The sequence below is a fragment of the Lepidothrix coronata genome, unplaced genomic scaffold (genome assembly GCF_001604755.1).
Source record: "Lepidothrix coronata isolate B3197 unplaced genomic scaffold, Lepidothrix_coronata-1.0 Scaffold82, whole genome shotgun sequence".
In the NCBI taxonomy this organism is placed as follows: Eukaryota; Metazoa; Chordata; class Aves; order Passeriformes; family Pipridae; genus Lepidothrix; species Lepidothrix coronata.
The window spans coordinates 591122-615203 of record NW_016690262.1 but is presented as its reverse complement, the minus strand read 5'-3'; positions in this window follow the sequence as shown (position 1 = coordinate 615203).

Genomic DNA, 24082 nt, shown 5'->3' with positions numbered 1-24082 from the left:
AAGTACAAAAATAAAACAAATATTCAGGGACTTTTGTGTACTTTCTCCACAAATCTTGCAATACTCAGCACAAAATGATCCTAAACATCAGTTCTGATGTAACAACTGATCAGTTTAATAGATGGTAAGCATTTTGCCCTGTTATGATCAGTGACATACAGGGGCCTTTTATTCCAGATGAGAGCTGTATTTTTGACTATTAAAAAGGACTCATACAAACCACCATGTTTAGACAGACTCTTAAATGTGATGGTCTATTAATTATTTAGACAAGGTAGGAAGTTGTTAAGGGTTCAATTAAATACTGTCAGAGTGCATGTGTGAGCAAAAACATATACAGAGGGTTTGACTGATGCCAGGCAGCAAAGGTCTCATATATACCCACGAAGTAGAGAGTTGATAAAGGCGAAAATGATCATTAATTAAAGCACAGAACTGAAAGATGCTTATCTTGAATGTCATTAGCTACAAAGCCTGTGTGGGGTGAAGCTGAAGGGTATACATATGAAGAGCTAATGGCCTATGGCTGGCTTCTGTAGATCCTCTCCCCGATAAGGATTTTGCTTCTGAAAGATAAGGAGTGGCAAAAGAGATAACTCATTTGATGGGCCACTTCTCAATTTGCCTTCTGACTGGGACTACAGCAGGAAATAAATGGACAAAAGGTATAACAAATCTGGGGAAACATTTAAATGTTTTCCTATTAGAAGATTTCTTTAAATACTCGGAGCAGTAAGTGCTGTTACTTCCATAAGAGAACATGCCTTACACCGCCTAGTACACTCAGTTATGTCTTTCATTTTCTGTGCTCTGACTTGATATGTTACAGATTTGGGAGGAAAATGTTTCCTCCACTGCAAAAACTACAAGATTATCACTTATTTTACTAAGAGGAAGATTTCAACTTTTATATACACGTGAAAATAGTTATGTGTATGTTGTGTGCATGAGTGTATATAAATATATGTAGCTGAATTCTAAGTATAGCCTGATATCAATACATGTACTATTTTACACTAAAATACCTTAATGTAAAAGTGCACTCACCTGAAATAGTCTTATTATTCACAAAATTCTTGACATATAGTCCTACATACTTCTTTATGTATTTTCATCTACTTTTTCAGAATAATTACACAGAACTTTAATAAGTAGTTGTCCAAAGCTTATAACACTGGGCAGAATAGTGCATAATAGAGAGAAAGAAGAAAGTACGTATTTAAACCACACTTTCTGTGTGCTTGTGTCCATTCAAAGATGCCAAAGATCTTATTATAAAAGTAAATAACATTGAATCAACTTTCAGGCCGACTGCAAGCTACTTGCTGAACCCAAGTGTGACACGATTATTCAAAGTACTTCTGTACCATTCATATATGCATCAAAATCCTTTTAGGTCCGCAGAGCCATTCAATATAAAACTTCAATATTTTTTTTTTTTGTTTTCCACTTTTTCATGTAAAAACAAGATATTGTGTCATGTTTTCCCAAAAGACCTATAATTCCTTTTTTTTATAATTTACTTACGTATCTTAAAGAAAGGAAAAGGTACAAGATAATGATGATACAAACAGTCTTTTGTGATGACTGATATAGTCCACATGCATAATCTGTAAACAAATATTAATTTCTTATTCACAGATCTATGTAGGCAGGAAAACAAGCAAAAAAACCCTCACATTTGTTCTGCCATGCTGTGGAACACAAGCTAAGATCTAATAAATTTTTTAGGGAATTTATCAATAGGAATGCTACCAGCTATAGACAACTTGTCTCAGCACTCCTAGGAAAGACTGTTTAATACACTAAAGAACACAGACATACATGCACACCTCCCAGCCAGAGCAAGGAAAACATATCCATTCCTTGCTGACAGCTACTGGAGACTTACCAAAAGCAGAGGAGAGAATCATTAAGGTAGCTCCTGCCAGAGAAATGCCATGATATGAATGGCTAGCCCTTGTCAGAACTAGGTAATTAGCATCAAAATAAATACCTGAAGCATTATTCTTTCTCTTTTTAAATCAAAACTCTTGCACAGTAAAAAAATCCCAGGCAGACAGAGGTTTCAATGAACCACCCCAGGAACAAGGGATCTTTCATGTTTGCTTCCCCATTTGAAAACTAAAATATCAAGTCTTAACCAAACACATTTTTATAACAGAAGTTTGGGTACAGAGACATTTTTCAAAGAAAACTGAGCATTTTGACCTGGAACTGTGAGACTAACCAAAACAATTCAAGAACAAACATGTAAAGATTTTACACATCTCATATTCAATTCTGTATGAACAGCCAGCAATGTTACTGGTGGCATAACTCAACTGTAACAGCTAAAAGCAAAATGAAAGATCAGGTGGTACTTTTCTCCAGACTCATACAAGGCACAGTGCAATTTGATCTGCTGCCTACACTGATTCCCTCAGGACAAAGACCTTTTCTGTGGTTACACAAATTTCAGCACCGCTTGACCCTTGGCTCTAATGTCAATTCCCAGTCACCACTAGAAGTTCAGAAAACAGGGGACAACAATACTCCCTGACTGCACCCCTTTGGCACAGCTGGAAGAGAGCTGTGGGGTCTGCAAGGTCATGGCACCTTGGCAGCACCGCCATGGCAGCCACTCTACTACCTGGCACATGGGTGGTGCTCCACACCTTATGCCTGTGAGGCACAAAGGACCAGTTTTTAATTCAAGAAGACAGAGAGAGAAGGATTCAAGCAGCAAAACACAACAGTTAGAGGAATTTCTTTATTTTACCTATCACATCGGAGTCAAGAGTTCAGCTACCCATCCCACCTGGCACAAACTTTCTATTACTGTTAACAGAAAGAAGCAGCTGCGTGGCTGTTGCTTCACAATCCTGACTACAGACATACAAGCCAAGCCATAATACAGCTGAAATGGATGCTTAACATATGCCAGCTTGGCTGTGGAGTACATTATTTGCCCCCCTCTGGTGTTTCCTGAAATATGAAATATAGTTATGTACCCAGAGATGGATACAAATAGGTGGTTCAGAAAACAAACACTTCATTTGAAAATGTTCTGTAAGTAAAAACTGCACAATCAATTCCTTTCCTACTTATTCAAGGACCATGGAACTATAATACATTACCACCCTGTTCTGAGCATAAGAAATTTCTTGGATTCATGCTGGCAGCAAGTGGCCCTGTGAGGATTTGGGTGTTCTCCCCAAAGACACTTTCCTTTTTCTTCTGCTTGATCTAAATCTTATCAATTTCTACCTCCTCAAGTAAAAAGCAGTCCAGCTCTCAAATGGCTTGTGGTGTGTGAGATTGAGGTGGAGGGAGAATGACAGTCTGTCTGTCTCAAAACCTATTTCTGAATTCATGCATGAGCCCTCATAAAAGATGTAAGAGAATTATGAAGGCAGAGAAATAATGAAATAGGAGTCTTTTCCAAACTGGTCTCGCTATCCCACCACGCTCAGATATCTGATATCCATTGTGACACACTTTCTTCCAGATTGATGAATTTTAATTTCTGTTGCTCAAGGGTAACACTTCAGGAGTGGCGCGAGTGGTCATTATATCACATACATATTAGGGTCTACCTCTCTTTAAACTAGATGCCTGAATTAATAAGGTCCTTTTCCTGTACTGTGCTGCCATACTGGCAAATACTTTCTGACTGGGTAAAACTAAAGTATAAAAAAGTGCTTTCCCAGCTGTCTTGTGAAGTCAAGATCAGAGAACAGCATGCAGTCTTTTGATATTTCATGTCGGCATGTTCATTCTCCACAGCTCTCCACATTTCCAGTGGAGACCTTGTTCCTTGACAGCCTCCAACTTGACAAGGGGGCAGAAAATCTCCTACGCCAAGCACATCTCACCCCAAACAAATCACAAGGCACCATCCATAGCAGAATATAAAAAAAATATGTTATTTCTACTAAGTGAAGTACAGATTTAGCCTTGTCAAGGCCAATTCACTCTGTTTGATATACATGTACAAACACTTGGAATGATGCTTCAGAATTCATAACTTCACTTATTAATGTTTTGACCCCTACAATTTTATCTGTCCTCTACTTTGAAGGCAGAGTATAATCAACACTAAATATGGGACCTAGTTTATTAATACTGGCTTTGAAAGACGGGTTTCCCTTTTGCTGAAGACAGAAATCTGGACATCTACCAAAACAACATGCATGACCTACTGGCAACAATTTAGGTTTTGTTCTTTACTGCAGAATAATAACTTTGCCATATGCTAAAAACCTTTAAAAGGTTTTTAAGAGGAAAAATGTAAAAGTATTTCTTTATAATAAACTAGCTTATTATATATCACACTTTCTATCTTTATATCAATGAATCAAAAGGCATTATGGTGCTACAGGGCTGAGTGCTGTCTGTACACTATCCCAACAGATGAACTCAAACTTCAGCGCAAAAAAGAAAGATGTATGCCCATTTCATTATGCTGCAGCAATCTCTGTGTGAGTTGTCAAGAGCAAAACTGTCAGTCAACAGCACAGAGGTACTCAGAGGATTCATTTGCTTGGGTAAAATGCTGCTTTACAGTTTTCTGATGCACCTTTTCAAAATGCAGCTTGGGTGTTCCAGCCCAGCAATAAGTTGGCCACATAGAAGTATGTTAACTGTGCAGGAGCTGCCAGTAATTTTGCCTTCTAAGTAATCAGTCAATACTGCCTGATAAGATCACATCAGCAACAAGGCCAGCCTTTCAATATGAACCAATTTTATTTCTTATTGTTTCCCAGGTAACTGACTGTGATACCAGGTGAAAGGCTGATGAAGAGCTCAAAACATGAGATAAATGACAGATGCCTGGAATTTAATTAGCAATCAAAAATCCAGGGACAGCTATTATTTAGTGGAAATATGTAAGTCCTGGCAAGATATCTGTGGGTTCTGCTCTCCTGTCATAACAGGGGACATATCGGCAAGGGGAAGAGAAGACTCAGTTTCTAATTTTTTCCCAAATATGGAGAAAAACTCTACCCCACCCTCTGGCTGGTTTGCAGACTGGTCTTTGCTTGAAGCTACTGCTATGTTCCAATCATCTAGCTCACAGGCACTCAAACACACACAAAATCTGCATAGGAAATACCTCCCCAGACCTATGTCTGCTCCATCAGCAAGCTCAGTGTGTTTACCCAGATACATTTTTTCATTTAGATGAGCACTGTCATCCTTGTAGATATGTCGTGACTCAGTTTTGCAAGTGAGGAGATAAGGGGGAGGGGGGAAAGAAAGTAAACAAGTGTAGAGTGAGGAGGAAAAAAAAACTAAAATCTTTAGAAATCATTGCTAAGTAGTAGTTCTTTCAAGGCAAATTGAAGTCCTGTATTAGTTAGCACTATTACGCCACAAATATAGAATTTGTTCAAAGTGCAGTGTCAGTTCCCTTGCATAAAAAACTCATGGAGCATCTATCAAGATATATTGTTCTTGAGAAGAAGATAATATTATTTTAAGACATAGCACCCTGACTGATATTTTTTCAGGTATGGTTGGAGAGACAATACTGATATATTCTTGGTAAAATGCACACTCTTACTTCATGATTCCAAGATTTCTTACAGTTTCTAAAAATTTGAATTACATACCAAATGTTTAAAAAAATATCTACACAACTACTTGTTTAACTTTTTGTTATTAATTCCGTAACAATATTTCATCGTAGCAGTGTTATTTTACATATTTTACATTTTATTTCTTTTCAGGTCGCAGCAAGCAGCAACCAAAAAAAGTAAGCCATGTTTAAATAATGCATTTACATTGCTATTATCTGTGTTCTCCATCTCTCTCAGAACCTGAACTGTTGGAAAGCTTTCTTGAAAGCTGGTTTTGTAGTATGCACCAAATACTAGAAAGACAGAGATGCATTAAAATTTGAGACTGACAGACAGCTGGCTGGATTTAAAGGGATAGTAAGTAGAGTGGTGGTAGCACCTATGTGAACTTAATAGCGGAGAAGTGAGAGTCGGGGGATATCTGGGATCAGATCAGGTTCTGTCAGCCAGAAGATGACATTACAATTTTAAGGCCATCGGGGCTCCCAGTCTGGTAAGGAGACAGAAGATTTAAAAACAGCTCTGTCTAGTGTTAAGGGAGCCCAAAGTAATTTGAGCAGGCAGAAGGATTTGTAAAATTGCATCAATTTAGGATAAAGTTCAGTCTGCTTTTCCTGGCTAGTTGAGAAATAGAGGAATGCAGTGAGAACATGTAAGTTCTCTTTTCTTTGTATCTTTTTAAATTATTCTTACATTGGTTTCAGTTTGCACATACTTAGTATGAATCGACATGCCTATGGCTATTTAACACCATTCCTGTTCTTTGGCTTTGGTTTTGTTTTTCCTTACTGAACACACCAAATGAAATCAAATAACGACCTCTCCAAAGTCACCCTATGAAAAAAAGTACACGAGTGTCAAAAATCCTCTTGCAGTGGCTGATATGAAAGTGTGCTGAGGAACAGAGTTTTTCATGAGGTCACCTCATTTTCTTTATCACGGAGTCATTGTTACACTAGGTTAGTTGTATTACATCAGTAATTTCAATTGCAGTGTTATCAAGGTGTGAACAAATTATTCCCCTTCTTACAGATTTACCTTTCAAGGAACAGGTAAATTATATAAAACACAGAAAAAGAAAAGCTGGTAGAATTAATAAAAGAGATTACCACTACAATATAGTCTCCAAATAATTAATTCTACAACTTCAATATTAGAATTCATTATCTTACACGACCCTCCAAAATTATCTCCACTTTCTGACCCTCACAGAGACTGAAAAACCCTTCCTTTCAGTCACATATTTGACACATTCCTGCAGGATATTGAGAATTGCTTAGATTCTACATAATTTTTTTTTGGCAACTAGTTATTTAAATTTTAAGTCTGTTACTGATGACTTTAAATAGCACTTTTTAAAGTTTCCCTTGCAGAGAGTTTGCATGTGCAGACAAATTTTTCTCAGATATTTTGCTATTACTTTAAAGATTTCTTGCCATAAGTAAATTAGAGAACACATTATTTTTCTTAAGAGCATCATATTTAATATCAGAAAGCAGCAACTAGCAAGTGCAGTGATAAGTGTAGGTCTCTATTTCACACAGTCTCACCACTATTCCTTGCCCCTCCTTCATACTTCAGTTTCTCTGCAGGTAGCATGACTTGACAAAAGTAAAAGAGAAATACTGAAAGAGTGCTGCTACTTACTCCTCTGTCTAAGCAGGGAAGGAATTGCTAAAGAAGTGTCAGAACTTTCCCTAGGAAGGTACTGGAGTTATTGGGAAGTGATGCCTTAAGACCCTTTTAGTTTTTTTTATTTTGCTAATTTTTGTAAGCTTTATATGTAATTATAGTAGAAGTAGATTTTAGAAGTAGCTATATTGTATTCCTCACCCTTTGGCACCTTTTAGTTTACACATTCCTCAACCTTCTCACCCCATTCTATGCTCCCCATATCAAATCTACCCCTGAATTCAGTAGAAATGTTTAGTCTTATGTCAAGGTAAGGCCTATGCTGTTTAGAGAACACTCATATCTTGGCCTGAACAACAGAACAGAGTCAAGAACTGGATGACCATGTACCCTTTGTGCTCTGAGGATGATGAGAATGAAGAAGAGGTGGTCCCAAAAAGTCCCCAGACCCAATTCCCGGGGGTGGGCCCGGGGCAGACCAGAGCAAAGGCTATGGGTTGGGCAAAACTTGGATTGATCAAGCAGTATTATAGAATGTAACATCTCAGGCACAGCCAGTGCGCATGTCTTGTAACATCTATGCCTTGGCACAAATTAAATCCTTTCCTTATCTCACCCTCAATTAACTGCTCCTGAGTTTTTTCTTAGCATCAACTGAGCTGGCATCAGAAGCCTAAAGGGTAAACTTAAAAATGACTCAAGCATAAAGGATAGCATTCACTAAGAATGACAGAGATCAAAGATAATGTCAGGTATGATCCCAAAACCAAATACATACTTTTTTGTAATTAACACAGAGGCAAGGACATTGTTGATGATTAAAGGTAAGATGGCCAGGGGAAATACCTGATAGTGAACCTGTATCCTGATATAAGAGAAAAACTGCCAAATTAAACTTGATCAAACAAGGAATAAGGAATGCTCTTAAAGAAAATAATATTAAGAGGAGAAAGATAACATATAACAACAGGAAAATTGTAGATCTTGTACCTCTTTCTAAGAAGGAAAAAAAAATAACTTTACACAAGGAAATTTAAGATCATTAGTCTTATCCCAATTGACCAAAACTTTATCCTTCAAAACTTGTATATAAAAGGCAGACATATAAGTTAATGGAAGTTTGGGAAACTTGTGTTGAAGTCTGTTGAAAATAGATTGTTCCAGACTAATGCAATAATTGTTTTATAAACAAGATAAATTTAATCTAAATTCAAATAAATTACTCTAGTCTAATATAGAACTACAACACAAATCATGAGTTCAGCTGTAAAATAGAGGCTGTAGTACAAGAATTGTAAATTAGCATTAACTAAAGAAAAATAACAGTAATTTGTACTGGACTGAAAGTCGTTCAAGTACTCCTGCAAGGGTGAGTCTTGGAACTAATATAATTTGTTAACACTAAAAATTCTGTGGGAGAAAAATAGAATGGACTTGGTTAATCAGGAGAAATTACCAAAATAAAGTTGGATGTAATGCTGAGTAACTCATGGAAATGATGGGAGCAGTTAAACTGATGATATTCAGACAAAGTGCAAGATCTTTTATTCACCAATACAAAGAATGTCTAGTTTTAGATATGAATTATTTGGAAGTGACAAAGGAAGACAGACTTGGGTTTCTTTTTCAGACTGATTGACTGAGCTATTAATTCAGTGTAACTGTGGAAGAAACAAATACAGTCTTGTAGGGTGGCAGCTGATGTATTCCCATTTTATGAAGTATCATTAATGTCATGGTACAAAAGCCCTTGCAAATCAAAACAGCTTAAAACAGTGACATCTACCCTGCCCATAGCACTGAGATAATGAAAACATGCCTCTTAGAAAGCAGAGAACTTAGTCGACTACTATGCTGTCACTTTTCAATGAGTAACAAACTCATTAAAACTAAAGATGATAAGGCAGCATACTCCTCTGCCTGAAGAAATTCCTCACATCAACCGGAGAACAGAAACGATGTTGTTGTTATGAAGAAGAAAAAGCTTCAGCCAACAGAAGGCAACTGGACAAAGTTAACCCATTGGGCTATTATGTGCCTCATGTTTAGAGTCTGCAGACAGAATTTCTAATGAAGAACCTCTACCTGAATGGCAATCCATCACCAGCTGACATATCTAATGGCCTAGAGCAAACTGCTGATTCAACGGTTCACCTTGTGTATCTCAAATGATTCTTCATTATATTGCTTTTTTATTGTATATAAAGCTCCTGTTACATTTATGAAGATTGCATAGAGGACTTACAAGACTACAAATATAACTTATCTAATTAGGTATTGCTTTGTTTTAAGTGTTCCATGTGTAAGCAGATCACTGCATTTTCACCGCATATTCCATTGTCTGCAGGGGCTGTATGATTTGTTACCTCAAAACTCCAAAGGATTAAGACCAGCAGTCAGTTAGAATGCTACACCATGGCAAAACAAAACAGGGTTATAATAATCTTTGCAATTAACCTTTGGCACTTAAAGTGCGACTTCTTAATATCTCACATTACAGTACACAATAATCCTTTTCTATTTCTTTATTAAAATACCCTTTTGAAAAAGACACAACTTTACCATGGCCTGGCAACAGGTGTATTCTTTCTACTTACAAAAGGGAAAAGCAGCACAATATTTTCTGATTTTTACACAAATGTTTTGAAGCCTTTCTTTCTGCTGTACCATGACAGCAGCTTCTTGTTGTTCAACATCTACTACCTCAGGATGGGAAACAAACATATGAACACAATTTTATCATTTGGATTTCCATCACTTTCTATCCTCCCACCTGTGCATTTCTCAGTAAGTTCTCAGTGCTCAATCCTTTTGCAAAAGCTACCAGTCTGAAAAAGCTTTGTCTCAGTCACCACAAGAAAATAGGGAATCAAAGTAGAAAAGCTGGCCGAAGTTGCAGCCACAAGCTTGACTTTCTATAGGTTCTGCATATTTGTCTGGATCCTCTCTTAGAATCCAGCTGGGATAGGCTGGCATGATGCCATCTGAAGTACTGAGGTACCATTTTTCAGAAATCAATTAAAACCTCCTTCTGTAACAGCAGCAAGAAGCACAAGCTCAACTTGGAAAGTCCTAACACTGAACTTGCATGATCTCTTAATTTAATTCTGTGTAATTACAACACAGTCTTTCCAAATATCTCTCTTTCTTACCTAATTATAGCACTGAATAGGAAATCTCACAGCAGTCCAGAAACAGACAGGGGAAAAGGAACTGAGGGTTTAATCACCAACCTAAAGGCAAAAGCAGTACGTTATGCAGTACGATTTTGAAAGTAGTTCTGCTGATTCCCTGTCAGGGGTTAGATACCCACAGTCAGGCTTATCTATGGCATAAATCAGTACACTTCAGTGGAGATACACTTGGGAAGAATTTGGCCTGTTTTAAGCCATAATTTAAAACTGAAAATTCATCCTGGAGATATCCAGAGAATTTCAGTTTCTATCATTTTATGCAGTCTTTTTCAGCATTTTCTTTAAGACATGAAGGTAATGGGCAGACTTGAAAGACATACATTCTAGATGTAACCTAACAACATGGACATGTACATAGATCTGAGTGTTTCTGTATGACCTTTTTTCCTCTGACAATGCCTCTTAAAACTTTGGAAAATACAGCATTATTTATCAGTTAAATCAGTATACTGATTGCAAAAGTAATTCTTGTACCACTGTATTTGTACTTTTTAAGTAATCACACTATTATTTTTCATTTTAATATATCTGACACATCAGGTGTGGTATGTGATATGTGGAATATTTTACAAAGTTTGACTGAAGAGGGATGGAGAAGAGAATGATTTTTTTTTTTTTTTACATGGTATTATGGCATCAGCTTTCACCTTAAAAAAATTGAACATCATGAACTCACAGAACTTTTAAGGAAAAACAAATAAACAATAGGACAAAAACAAATAAACAATAGGACAAAATTTTAATAACACTAACTGGAGACCTTCTGCATGCTTGCTTGTTATTCATCAGTGATACATAGTAAATACTCCAATATCAGGACTACTGTGAGGAGCAGAACTCAGAATTAAGCTTCAGTAAAAAGTAAGGGCAAGATCTGAACCTCAGAAATGTCAAAGTGAACATATACTGTGACCAGCTTTGTGATCTGTAAGGGATTGAGATAGTGTGCAGGAAAAATCTTTTGTGCTATTATGTCCTTAAGAAAGTAAATTATCACTTTTTGCCTGAAAGAAGTTGGTACTGAGAAGGACTCTTCCTAAGTTATCATTACCAGAAGTGTTTTTACCCTTTCCTCCTCTTCCTTGCACAGCAAGTACTACTCCATCTGCAGCTGTTGGGCTGCTTCAGTGTCCAGAAAACTGCCTGCAGCCCCCAGAAAAGGTCTTCTTGCCGATGATCTGCCTTTAATCCTCTTCATCCCATTTCCCCCACAAATAAGCCTGCAGCTGAAATTAAGTAAAACCAACTTTACCTGATAAAAAGCAGGAAAAGAGACCCGCAGGACAGGGCTCGTCCCCAGTGCACATTATTAAAATCAGGTATGGCATCTGAAGGGAAGGAGGCCTGCAAGTGAAAAAGGCAGATGCACATCTCAGATTTGTTTTCCACAGTGCTCGAAGGGAGAAAGCTCCTCGATTCCTGGTCACAGGTTCCCTCTGACCTCCTCGTGGAAACATTAATGACAAAGGTGATAACACTCCATGAATGCCTCGTAACCCTGAACATAACCTCTAGATTTAATTCAGCCATTCCTGCCTCTTCCACTTTCTACCGGAGCCTTGTTCAAGAGTTATGTTATATTGGTTTATAACTTTGACCTCTGAAGGCTTGGGGCATGGAGTCAATCAATTCTTCATACTTTAGATCTACCTGAAGGAGTCTATTTCATCATGTCATTGTATTCACTTCCTGAAATACTGGCTTTGAATATTGCAAACAAGTTTTAGCCTCAAAAGTGTTATGAAAAGTGTTGCAGCTGTAGTCATGGTTTTCTCTTCCTTATTTTAGTTGAGGGGGTTGTGGGGCTGTGTGGGGAGGTAATGCAGTGTGTAGGGAGGTGGTGCAGTATGTGGGATGTGAACCAATAAAAAAACTCATGATACATTTAATAGTAAAACACCAGTGTACTAGTATATACAAATAAAGGAATTCTTACTTTTTTAGCTGCCAAACTAATGCTCTCTTCTTTATTTATTCTCACATTTCATGTTTTATGTGAAGCCATAGGCAACAGGAGAAAGAGGAGGAAAGGGCATCTAACAATACATGTTTGCTTATCCCTCTAACAAGTCTCTCATTATGGGTAGCCCTTATTTCCACTGTATCTATGGTTATAGGTATGAATTAGTTTAAATATCAAAGTAGGTCATTAAATAGGTAGCCAATTAGATAATCTCCATTATAGCAAAATGCTGCTGTTTAATTACCTTGTTAAAAAGCACCCCAGCACACACACCCTGAGGATAAAACCTACTATAAAAGAACAAAAAGATATTTAGCCACCACAGCTTCCAACTTCCACAGGTGTACAAATGTCTTTCTCAGAGAGAATATGTAGAGTGCATTGTGAGATTTACTCTTCTTAAAGTCACAGGATTCAAAACTGCCTGACACCTGTTCTCTCAGCTACTATGGCTAAGTGCAAGAAAGCAAATGCTAGAGAGATGTGTATTGAAACAGAGGAAATCTCTCCTATCCCACTCCAAAACAAGATACTTAACACAGCGGCCACCTCTGAGCAGCCTGTAGAGAACACATCTTGCTGGACACAGATGCAGCTGCTCCAGTTGCTTTCTTATCCTCATCCTCTCAAGGTACACATCTGCCTTTCCATCTCCTATATTTATATCTTCTAAAGGTTTTTAGTTTTCCTCCTAATTAGGAAAACTATGCAGAAGGACCCACTGACCCTTAGAAGAGCCGGTTAACTGCCAAGCTCGGAGTCTGGGACCTAGAAGCATAATTTATTTCTTGCTATATTTGAAATGTTGCTAAATCCAGAAACAGGAAACACCAAATGCCATCATTACTCTGTAAAACAAAATGAAGTTTGCTAAGTTTTATTTAGAACTGAATACTATTGCAAGTGCTCCTGTAAATTTACATTACCTTAGTAGCAGAAACAACTATTCCCACTTGTTCAAGTCATCTATTAAATACAGTTTTGTGAAGATAGAGATATCATGCAGAAGGAAATCTTCTCTACAGTATAAACTTTCAAAAGAAAAATCTACAATCATAGAATATCCTGAGTTGAAGGGACCCACAAGAATCATCAAGTCCAGCTGCTGGCCCTGCACAGGACAACCCCCAAAAATCACACGATGTCTTCTCTGCCTTGTAAACATAGATTAAGGTTTGACTCAAATTGTGATGGGATGAGAAGATATTTGGAACCTGAGCTGTACTTCATAAAGCAAATAGTTGACTGAACCACACCAGTAAGGATATTTTTACAACACAGCCTGGTGAAATCCATTATATCCTTTTTTTTCAAACACAAAAGGACAAGATTCATAATGATGATGCTATAAATCTTTAAACACCAATCTAAAATCTTTTCCAGCTACCAAGACAACTACAATCAATATTTTCCATATGAAAATACCTTACACTATCCAGGGGAAATTCTCCTAACTAGTTTCAAACAATGTAATTTAATGAATTTCAGCAAGAGATGCAGTTTAAAGACAGAAAACAAACTCCCCACAAGTTTATTGTACTGTTGCCAAACAGTAATTCATTGGCATGCTGTCTCCAGCTAATTTGTAGGCAATCAGAAAAACTGCTTGGTGCAGCAGACATCATGATCTTTGGCTCCACATAAAATGAGAGATCTTAAAAAGAGAGTTAGGACTCAGGCATCCCGTGTAGGATTCAGAGCAAACATATTTGGTCATCATCATTCTAAATCTCAAATAGCATCCTGACTGCCTTCATCTGCTTTTCCAAAATGTGTGTCTTGTTTCATCTGTCAACTCTGCAGTGATTTCTTGAATACTCTAAGCCTTCTACCTATTTAGGCAACTGAATCCCAAATGGCACCAAGCTCATAACCTACAAACTATCAGCTGAACCTCTAACGTGTATGCATTTGATCCAGAGCCAATAGATGCTAATTAGAATCTCATTTGCAATAAAACATTATCATCATATATTTTCCAAAGGATGAGAGCATCCCAAACCCTGAACTTTCAAAGACAAAAAATAGTAAGCCTGAAAGATTTTAAAAGCTCCATTCTTGGTTTTATTTTTCAGGAAATAACATTTTTGCTTCAGAGCTTGCTTGAAGACCTACAGTAAATCTGCACAGTAAATCTCACGAGTCACTGGAAGGAATTGTCTTTGAAACTGAGGCATATCTCATATCCTACTTAACAATTCTAGGCTATAAACTTGCATCAGGATCTTTCACTACAGATAATCCTTCAGTTGCATGCAACTTCCATGGCACTTTACAAGCTTCACAGTGCTGCACACATTTTACCAAAAAGACTACACCTGTAGCACCTGATGAGGAAACAGCCTTTGGCAGAAAACTGCTCAATACAAACATTCTGCTTTCCCAGAAGGATATTTTCTTAATCAATCATGGCATATATAATCATTATATAAAAGGGTAAATATGCTCACCCCAGCTTCCTTATAAATGCTGATGTATTGTAACTAAGCCTGACGGAAGTCTAAGAGCATCAAGAAGACTGAAGTAGATGTCTTTTTGGCTTGGCACCAGCTGTGGACACAGTCAGAGCCACCCACCCAGCTGTGGCTCAGAGATGTGTGACGCTGCTAGGAGTGCCACACAGGCACCAGTGAGGGCAGTCAAGGGGGATGGCAGGGTAGGGATGTACATCTTGTGGTCATGGGGAAACCTACAGCATTAGGGTTGAGAAATAAAATTTATGGATGTGAGAGCTGATCACAACTGTTCAAACCTAAAATGAGATGTTACACCTCTGTCATACTATTAACGAAGACCAGAATCAGCAGATAAATGGCAGGCTGGGATCTACACTGTACAAACACAGACACCTATTTGGTCAGGGCAAGACACAATTTCTGTGCTAAAGTTACCAAGATTTCACTGGAACATCTGTCTGAGAGCTCAAGAGTTTGGAGGAGTAATTCTTCTGTGCCCAGTTGTCAATGTAGCTGCCTTCACCCACCTCACTCCAAACAGCAGGGCTTACCTTTCTGCTGACATGGGACTCCCAGCTCTTCCAGAAGCCTCCGCTCACAGCCTGGAACACTTGAGTCGCTCCCTGCTCCTGGCCACATTTTGTTCCAGTGAATTGTACCCAGGTATCTCCCCAACACAAAGTTAAAACAACCTTCATTCTAGTTTAAGAGATACCTGCATATTGTTCCCTTTAATTATATCTATATCCCACGAATAAAAAAAAGCAAGGAGGGGGGATATTTCTCCCTCCTTTCCCAGCTTATAGGAAACAGAAATGAGTGGTGTTACGCTACAAAGGCAGGAGATTTTCCTCTGCCTAGCAACTGCTGTTTTCCCCTCACAGCATATGGTCTTGTTTAGTTTTTCTCTCCTAGCAGTGAACTAATATACAAGAGGAAGGCCTCTGTCTTTTCACCAAGGGAAAACCAGAAACGCACTTCTAACAAAAGGTAGACACTTATCTTGGTGCCAAGAAAAAGTGTTCATGCCCCATTAAACAGAAGGTAGATTCCTGTCTCTGTGGTTCTTATGTTTGTTGCCTCAGATTGTTAAACAGAGCAAGGGCACTCCTGCTTCCAAGCACCTGCATTTAATTGCAGCTTATTGCATTCCCCACAGGGAGACAGGAACAGCTGCAAGGGAACACTGTACTGATGCAACAGCAGAAAATATTCTTCTTTTTTTCCTGCACAGGAAATGTGCTCTCTTCTACAAAAAGCACACCATTCTAAAGAGAAATCATTAGGAAAACTTGGTTTTACTCTGTTTTCTTTATTTATTTTTGCTCAAACAAGTTAATAAACTGCTACTATAAAAGTTTTTAAAAAATTATCAAGACTCTATAAAGAATCTATTTAAAACTCGCTTTTCAAGAAAAATAATGTTTTTGGCTGAGCAACCTGCTGTTTGTTAATTGAAAGATTTTCCACAATGCTTTGGCAGGTCATCAAGACTTAAATTCAAGTGAATATAATTCAATAAAATCAATGCATAAACTAAGCTTAGTACTATCTTCTGAAGAAAAAAAAAAACACAAACCAAAGTAAAAATAAGGTTTTCTCCCCTACCCTCATGGTATTTAATTGCTTATTTATGGTGGGCTGTGTAATGAAGCTCTGGCATACCATGTACATTTTTACCTTCATGACACTCCATTAAACTCCTTTTTCTTTCTATTTATTTTTCTTCTGAATAAAGTATTTAAGTATAACACTTAATAGGGTATTATAAAATAATAATCAGATTTTTTTTCCTTTTATTTTTGCTGGATTTTTTTCCCTTGTCTCTTTTAGAAACTACCTGGAATGAGGAAGGATGCTGAAAACCTTTATAATTACACCAAGCCCCAAACCTACAGGCTGGTTAAGCAGCTCCCACTTCAAACCTGGGTGTTCTTCATCAACAGATGTTCTGTTGACAGAACAACCAGCAAATCTTCATGTGATAAGGAGGGCTGTTTGAGAGCCCCTCCCACTTAGGAGAGTAGAGAAAACCCAGAAACCCAGAAACCCTCTGGTTGGATGAAAGTCAGCAGAAAACAAGACCCAGTGATGCGAGGAACTAGCCATGCTCATCTCACACAGAAAACCCAGCAGGAAAGCTTCTCCTTGTACATTAAGTTCCCAGGGCTCCCTTGCCTAACTAGGTCACCTCTACCAAAATCAAATGGAAACAATAATCCTAGGGTTTGGAAGCCCTAGGGCCTCCCAGCATGGTAACAACAGCTCTTTTAGATTGCAAATGTTTTCCAGGTCCCAAGATTTAAAAGAGAAATTTGCTTTCTCTATATCAACATCTGTACCCAGAGGCAGCACAATAAACACTATAGTCACAGCATCACTCTCTGTCTGGGACTCCTAACACAATAGATGGGAAAAAGTAGTTGTTTCTTCACATACCACTCTCCTGACTTATTAAATTAAGAAGTGAAAGTCTTCCTTTTTTTTTTTTTAATCCCTAAGTACTAAAGAAATAGAATACTTAACCTCCCACCTGTTTCCCCAAAATAAAAAGAATAAAAATGGAAATGTTTTCTTATGCTCTTTGAAGTTCATTGAATTTAAGCAGACTGTAATATTGAGGTTTGGTTAGTTGCACACACTGCAGGCTTCCTGTTATGTTCCAACTTCCTTATTTATTTATTTTAGACAACTAAAATAGACTTGCTTTTAGTCTAAACTATAGATTAAAAAAGTCAAAAGAAAAAGAGCCAATCTGACAGCCTCAGTGGATGATGCCTTTGACAGAATAGGCACAAGCCAAAGCAGCATTCTTTCCCTACCTTCTTTGTTTGCATCAGCCTTTACTTTGAGATACCTCTTTTGGATTGAAGAGAAGGTCAGCTTTTAACAATCCTTCTAGCCTTTGCCTTAGGAATTTTCAGATGGGAGGAGCAGAGTTTCCATTTAGAAGACAGAACATGCTACAACATGTGCAGGTTAAACGAAGGAGAACACAAATACACCATGCACAGTAATCAAGTCACAAATACTGGGAATTGAGATATCTCGGGGAATCTCATCTCCTCCTTCCTCCCATTCTCCTCTACTATTCTCCAGCAAACTGTCTAGCACAAGAACTGAGAAAAGGGTGACTGCTGCTTGTGTTCCCTCCTTGGATCCATAATCACCTTGAGCAGAAACCTCAAGATTGCCCTAAATAACACAAGAACAGCATCTCTTTCCTGCCTGTTCCCAAGAATTTCAGAAACCATATCAGTTTAGGAAGGTGTATTTCCTTGTCCCTGCAGAGGCACGGTGACAAGCCAGCTCAGCTGCCCCGCTAACCTTGCTGTGTGCCTGTACACTCTGCCTCAATTTGCTCTGATTTCTGCCTCATGCTCCTTTGCTCCCCAGCTAAAAGAGGAGGCTCCAGAGAACTGAAGTAAAAGCATGATGGCCCAGATAATTCTCTGCAGTAGGAAAAAATCTTCTATGGGACTAAAACAAATATAACTCTCTAAGTTTGTTTCTTTCCTAACAAGAACTTTCTAAGAATTTAGTTGAGAGGTAAGCATCAGCATTTCACTCTCTGGTAACAAGGGAACATGGATGCTAGATAACAGGACCCAGCACTCCAGGAAACATAGAAAACCTTGGAGAGCAGTAAGGACACTGTAGATGAAGAGTATTGGTTAATACTGGAAGTATTAAGCTTTAATATTTCCTTCATTTGCTGGACTTGCCTCATGTTAATTCATTTTCCACCAGACCAGGCCTTGGTCTCTCAGTCACCACCAGTGATGACAAGCCTCAGACTGTGACAGATGTTATTCTCAGCTGCCAAACACAGACTGACTTCACATTTGCTTCCTGTATAAATGTCCAAGAGTACTTTTTTTTTTCTCTTGAAAGATTAGAGATTTTCTAGGTGTTAGAGGGCACGAGCAGGGATAGGAGCAGTTCTCTCTGAAGCAGCTGATTCTAAACATGTTCACACCTATGCTTTTTCTCTACCAGAATTTCTTAAGTGTCAGTCATTCATTTGTTCTTAACAGTCTGATTGAAGGAATAACTCTCCACATTTATAACAGCAAATTAGAAGCTGAAGATATTCTTACATGTAGTCTGAAGGCAATTTGTCTTGAAACTTGAACAAAGATCATTATCACTAGAATTATGGAGTAGGGCATGCACATGCACATGGTTTCTTTTAGAGACTTCCTCAGGAATATAAACAAATAAAAAAAAAAAACAGAATGCAGCATTCTATAGAGACCTTCTTTTGCTGTTAGGTCAACTTCTACTATTAGTACTATAGTGCAATAAATCATAAACATTTAGATAATATTCTGACATTTCATTTTTCTGGCACCAAATTCTGTTTTGCTACATATTATAAGCCAAAGTAAGTCCTCAGGTAGATGAGATTTTTATGTCACAACTGAAAGCAGTTTAATATCTAGATAAAAAAAAAGATTTAATAGCTGTTCTAAATGCATATGCAATAAACCATTCAACTGACTAGGTTTATATAATTTAATTATCTGAACATTTAATATTTAATTAGCAATATGGTGCCATCATTTACTCTGTGACTATATCTCATCAGCGTCCTCAAAAACAAGCTCCAGAAAAAAATATGACACAGAACTAAAAGGATTTCAGACAGGGATCATATCTTAATTATCACAACCAGGAGCAAGGATCCTTACTTGCTACACCAGCCCCAAACTAGAATATTCTCAGAGTTCTGAGGGGCATATGAGTTTAAGTAAAGCCATTGTATGAACATCTTATTTTATAATTATCTACATAATGAAAATTGGATAAGAGTCCTACCAATTCCATTCATCACATTTGTATTTGTAATTGAAAGGTGACACTTTATATCCCTTCTGCTTCCTTTCTATTTGTCACATTATTTTTCACATTGTCAAGCCATGTCTTGTCAGATTCTATGAATATTATCTACACACTGGTTACACACATTGACAATATAAAATAATTATTCATAAATCATCCTTTCTGCTGTTGGGCAACTAGTTAGTCCCTTTTGTTCCCAGCTTCTTCCTAGTATCCAAGGCTCAGGTGTCTAAACTCTTGAGATTACCTGAGGCTTAGAAAATGGACATTTATTTGGCACTCGAGCAGTACATTCTACTAAAGTATGTTGGGGGCAGCAACTCTATGCCCATGACTTTTTTTTTAGCCTGAACTAAATGAATTTCTCTATATGCACACATTATTAAAGTACAACATTTAGAATAATCCAACATCTAATTGCCTGTACACCAAATTGAGCTTTTATTGCTCTCTGTAATAGGAAATCTAGATAACTATTTTTGTTTGTTTGTATGCCTGCCAATAGAGAAGCTGACATAATTCAATCTTCCAGATTCAAAGCAACTAAGATGATTAAATTACTTGCATATTATTATATCTTGAAAGAAACTCCCTCTCCTGAAATATCATTAATCTGAGGGGTTTTGTTTGCTTGTTTTTGAGAATATTGAGTTGAAACAGAAAACAGTTAAGAAAAATCTGCAAAAAAAAAAAAAAAAAATCTAAAACAGGGAAATACACCATGCATCTAGTACCCAGACACAATGAATGGCAAGTCAAGGAGAGAGTGATAGATTTCTTGGCTACTAAAGAGGACAAAGGAAAAGAAGGATGTACACATAGGCTTTTTCTGACAAACATATATACAACCTCATTAAAAATACACAAGTTTTAAAAATGTTTCATGTTACTAGTCAACATATGGGTCAGAATTTCAGGGATTGTTTTAGGCTTATTTAAATGTTTCTCTGATTGTCCTGCATTTTAAGGTTTTCCTAGAGTTAGTCACATCACGTAGTTACTAATTCCTGCATTTCCTGCAAACATGAACAGCTAAAACACTTGTATTAGTGTCTCTTAAGAAAATTTTTATTAAAAACAAGGAAAACAAACACCCTGTGTACATCAACATGCACAGCAGAACTGCATTCAGATTTCTCTATGGAATTTCACAGTGAGTCTTGACCAAGCAAGAGTGATAACCCTACTCTCTCAGACTGTCCCAGAATCTAACATGTGAAAACATGAAAATTCTAATTATCAGCTAAAACTAAAGAAATATTTCACATGCTGTTTGCCAGCTAAGGACTGTAGACTACTTTGCTCTCATCCTCTCCTCCTCCTGTGTCTTCCCACCCCACTTTACCTTTGTTCTTGGAGATCATTATCTTAGCCCTGGATTCTGGTACGATGACATGCACAAAGAAACTGCCCACTTATAGACCTTTCTGATGCCTGTGACACCAGCAGACCAGCTGACATGTAAAAACAATCCAAAAGTACATAATGCTAATCTTTGGATGCCTACCAATCATGCCTACCAATATTCAAGCCTGAAAACAATGAGGAATTTACCTAAATGGGGATGACATAAACCTAGCAGAGACGCTTACATGTCTTCTTCTTTGGGTATGTGCTGGTTTAAGAGTTAACCAGCAGGGGTAATGAACCCAACTCAAAGGAGAGATTATAAGTCAGAATAACAATTTATTAAAATAAAACAGTAAGTACAATCATACAAACAAACAATTGGTCTTAACCCACAAAACCCAAATGTATAAGCCAGTACCCTGGGGCATGAACAAAGTGGTGTTCCTTGGGCCCCGCTTGAGTCCAAAGTAAAGGGAGAGGGGAAAAANTAACCTGACCTTCTGAATACGAAAAAAATGAAACTGTTTTCAGGGGGAAGCATCAAATTTGCCTGGCTCTACTAGAAATATTCAGTAGAAAAAATAGCTATGGAAAATAGCATCATCTACAAACAAAGGAAACTCATCATTAGATTCTCTCCATAGCCAGAAGCTGAGGAGCACAAAGGAGCCTGGAGAATCCACAGAGTGTTTAATGTACATCCTTAATGGTCTTACTAAACCCTAATATAATACATTTTTAGATAAGAATCACTCACTCTTCCTTCTTGCAGAGTCAGGGCACTCAGTTCACATGCTGGCTAAACTTTGCTTACCTTTCATTTATTATCAGCAAAACATGGAATACTTTATAGAAGATTCAGTTCTTTCCTTCTTGCCCACCTAGTCATTAATTTACAGAAGCCATTATTTTTTTACAGTGATCTGTGTATTTTTCTAGAATATATATCAGTAGTACTGTGCCAAGTTACGGAGTTGTAAGAAGCAAATCTAAAGAGACTAAAGCAAATCTATATTCTTCCCTCCTAATCTTCACACGACCTAATTTACACAACCCTTGGCTTATACACCTATGCTTTTTATTGAGTGTGTGTTCATAAATCTTCCTTCTCTTACAATCACAGGATCATAGAATAGTTTGGGTTGGAAGGGACCTTAAAAATTATCTAGTTCCAACTCCCATGCCATGGGCAGGGACATCGTACACTGGACCAAGTTGCTCAAAGCCCCATTCATCCAAGCTAATTTTCATTTAAAAAATACAATGCAATATTAAAAAAATCTTTTAGTGTGCGAATAGCAAATTCAATACTCAAGAAAGACACCTTAAAACCCCTTAGAACTCAAAACTTTAGGCTAACTTTGTAAATATTAGTAAAAAAGAAAACAAAACCCTTAACAGGTACAAATCCAATGACCATTAAACTAAATTCACCAAAATGTCTTTCCCTGAAGATTAGTGCTTTTGCTGATGTTTCACAGACACTTTAGGAAAAATCCCTTTTCACAGGCATGCAGACTCAGTTTTACAGATAAAGTATCCTCCGAGAGCCTCAGCTTGAGGCTGTCTTTTCAGAAGCCAAAGGGCAGTATTTCAGATTTCTTCAGCAAAAGTAAAGACAGTGATTAGCAACAATCTTCATTAATACAGTTGTTGAGATATGCCGGTTTTAGCAGCAAGAAGTTACAGCATCGTGTGCCTTACATATATTCATTGGCATCTTCCCTTTTCTTCATATTGACTGCAGTCTGTCTGCCTTCTCTTTCATTTTTATTTCCTGCCTTTTCCATCTGTTGGCTCTTTTATATCCATCTAACTAATGAAGATTTCCCCACTTCATTTCAAAACTTTCAGCTATGACAGTTGTGCATGCTCATACCAGTCAACTTACATGACTTAAATTTGCTATACAAGGACCTGGGACTAGAAATAGCCAGGAATTTATTTCATAAACTGTGCCTCTTTTAAAAATTATTCTCATCAGTTCAGAATAATTAATGGATTAACATGAGGTTCAGATAAAATGAATTTTCAAATAGATATGATATTGTTTAGTTGTCTTTCTATTAAATTAGTTATTAAATTAGTTTCCTAACATCATTAGGCCATTCAGAATGTTTGTATTTATTATACCAATTATATATTTAAACTAAGTGTAAAGCAACACACAAGTTGCTCGTATTTATTAAATATTGCTTGCCTTAGAGGTCAGTCCATAAGGGTTCCCTCACATGTTACTTTTATTAAATAAAGACATCAGCCATATCTGTAGGGCCAGTTTTAACAAGTCTATACAAAAGAACTAGCTCAAACATATAAAAACATGAGGAAATTTAAGAAATTGTATTTAGGAAATACATTGTGCTACCTCTGCTTTTAGTGTGCAGGAAGAAGGGATGCTAAATCATTCTATATATTAAGGAAGATTAGCTATATTATTTTTTTCTAACAGTAAAATAAAAAAACACATTTCTATTTAGAAACAGAACTAACCTATATGTATTCTCTACACACACATAATTAAGACAATACCAAATTTAGGTAATCTCAGGCACATTTGGCCATTTGCAATAGAGTTCTTCCTTTTTTACCCAGAGTATTTTTTATGTGAAAAGATTTAAAATTAGACTGGAAATACAATCTATCATATAATTCATTCGCATATTCCATATGGTTTGAGTATAACATCAGAACATCTATTTCTTTCATAAAGGTCCTTCACATTTTATGTCTTCCCTCTCTTTTTATATTTTAGTATATCAAATCTTAGTGATTGGTTACTTTGTTCTCAGTCCCACTGGGCCTGTTATCTGTAATTAAATATAAGCCTCCTTGATATTAGTAGTGTGCTGATGGATTGTTGCTTACCTACCAGGCAGCACTTAGAGAAATGGAAGTCCTTGAAAGCAAACAGCATCAGAGCATAAATCAGCTAGAATGAAGACAGGAGTGAATATAGATTTTTGTGGTAAGAACGCTCAGGAGATTGTTCTTCGAAGTCCACAGATTGGAGATTACATCCTTATTGATTTATCGTCAGACATTTATTGATCATTGGCTAAATGACTGTACAGATAA